The sequence below is a fragment of the Myotis nattereri genome (genome assembly GCF_964212035.1).
Source record: "Myotis nattereri genome assembly, chromosome: 16".
NCBI lineage: Eukaryota > Metazoa > Chordata > Mammalia > Chiroptera > Vespertilionidae > Myotis > Myotis nattereri.
Genome location: NC_138091.1, coordinates 17,841,169 through 17,843,181, shown reverse-complemented (window position 1 = coordinate 17,843,181; position 2,013 = coordinate 17,841,169). Strand labels below are relative to the sequence as shown.

General features: G+C 54.2%; 1 pseudogene across 1 annotated transcript; it reads right to left on the bottom strand.

Moving 5' to 3' along the window:
- Window positions 1–848: 848 nt before the first annotated feature.
- Window positions 849–1,784, bottom strand: LOC308532924 (olfactory receptor 1E5-like; annotated as a pseudogene). The gene has a single exon. The product of its transcript is annotated as an olfactory receptor 1E5-like (transcript).
- Between the last annotated feature and the right edge of the window lie 229 nt (window positions 1,785–2,013).

The following is a 2,013-nucleotide window of genomic DNA, read 5'->3' as shown; positions in this document are numbered from 1 at the left end:
TATTGTGAAACATTGGGAAAGCATAAGTATTTATCAATAAGGGAATGGTTAAGCTGTGGAATATTAGAGTATAGGGTGCTATATCGTGAAGTTAAAAATGAAGATATCCTCTTTGTAGTGATATGAGATTTCCAAGACATATTGTTTCATGAAAAAGGGACATTGCAGAATAGTATGTAGAGAATGATACTATTTATGTTTCAAACCTGGGGAGGAAAGATGGAGGCAGAGATGGAGAGAAAGGGAAGGACTGAGCTGATCACTGGGTTGGGAGTGGAGGTTGCATTGGACAGTAGTCAAGGAGAACTTAATCTTTATCTCTGTCTTATTCTTTACCATGAATATGATGGATATAGTATTTAGGGAATTGAATATTTTTAAAAATACAAAGATAGCTATATCTTTCCTGAAGTTCCCAAAAGAGGAGTGTGCAAGGGTGTGGCTACACTGCAGCACGCCCCATAAAACCTCGTTATAACCTTCTTAGACCTGCACTGTTTCTCAGACTCCCCTGGCTGATCATACTCTTCCTTCTCCCTCTCCATGTGCTACAAGGCATGTTCCCAGCTCCCCTATCGGACCCCCCTTCACTTCCCCAAAATTTAAAAAGTGGACCCAGTTTCAAACATTCAGGCAAAACAGAAACGAGTTTAGTTTATAGTTATGCACCCATCCCCATGAACAAACACATTTGCTTCCGATGCAATGTTTGATTTAACAGGAAACAAGACACTGTAGGATCCAATGGATAGCGCTTTGGAAAGCTTAAAAAGGAGGGGAAGGGGGAGGGGGCTTTTGTTATTATTATTACCGAAATGCCAGTGAACACAGACCTGCCCTCACACCTCTCAGGGTGCAGCCCTCCGTCTGAGCATCCTTCTAAGGGCGCCCTTGACCTCTTTGTTGCGCAGGCTGTAGATGAAAGGGTTCAGGGTCGGGGTGAGCACCGCGTAGACCACGCTGGCCAGGCGGTTGTAGCGGGCCGAGTAGGCAGCCGATGGCCGGAAATAGACGGAGAGGACAGAGCCGAAGAAGAGCGACACCACCACCAGGTGGGCCCCGCAGGTGGAGAAGGCGCGGCGCCGGCTCCCCGCCGACCGCAATCCCAGCACCGCCACCAGGATGCGCGCGTAGGAGAGAGACACGAGGAGCAGCGGGGTCAGCACCACGGCCAGGCCCTCGGAGAAGATGGCAGCCTTCGGGGCCCTGGTGTCCGAAGTCGCCAAGCTCAGCATCACCGTCATGTCGCAGAAAAAGTGGCGCACAGAGGAGGTGCGCGGGTAGCAGAGCGCAGAGAGGAGCAGCGTGTGCAGCAGCGCGTGCAGCTGGGACAGGGCCCAGGACGCGGCCACCAGCGCCGCGCAGCGCCCGGGCGTCAGGACCGCGGGGTAGTGCAGGGGCTGGCAGACGGCCACCGCGCGGTCATAGGACATGGCCGCCAGGAGGTAGCTCTCGGTGATGCCCAGAGCCAAGAAAAAGTACATCTGGGCAAAGCACTCCCCGAAGGGCACGGGCTGGCCCGGCTGGAGCAGGCTGGCCAGCAGCCTGGGGACCGTAACCGTGGTAAAGCTGACGTCCACGAGGCTCAGGTGACCCAAGAAGTAATACATGGGGGAGCGGAGGGCCCCGTCGGACCGCACCGCCGCCACCATGCCCAGGTTGCCCAGGGCGTTGAGCAGGTAGATGCCAAGGAAGAGCAGGAACAGCAGCGGGTGGGGGTCTGTGCTGTCCATCAGGCCGAGGAGGAGGAACTGGGGGGCGGAGGTGAGGTTGTCCAGGGCCATGCATTGGCCAGGCAGGTGGGGGTTCCGGGGGGACGAGAGGAGGCAGCTGGGCCAAGTTCTCGCACCTCTAGGTAGACTTCTGCATGTCGGGTTCCATGTAATAGTTTGAAATGTCTGCTTGCTAAAAATGGCTTGAAAACCACATTGCTCTCACCCAGTAATCCTAATTTTCTGCAGAAATTGAACCTCAGAAGGGCGTCCTAAGGTAGTGGGCAGTCTCAGGCTTTGG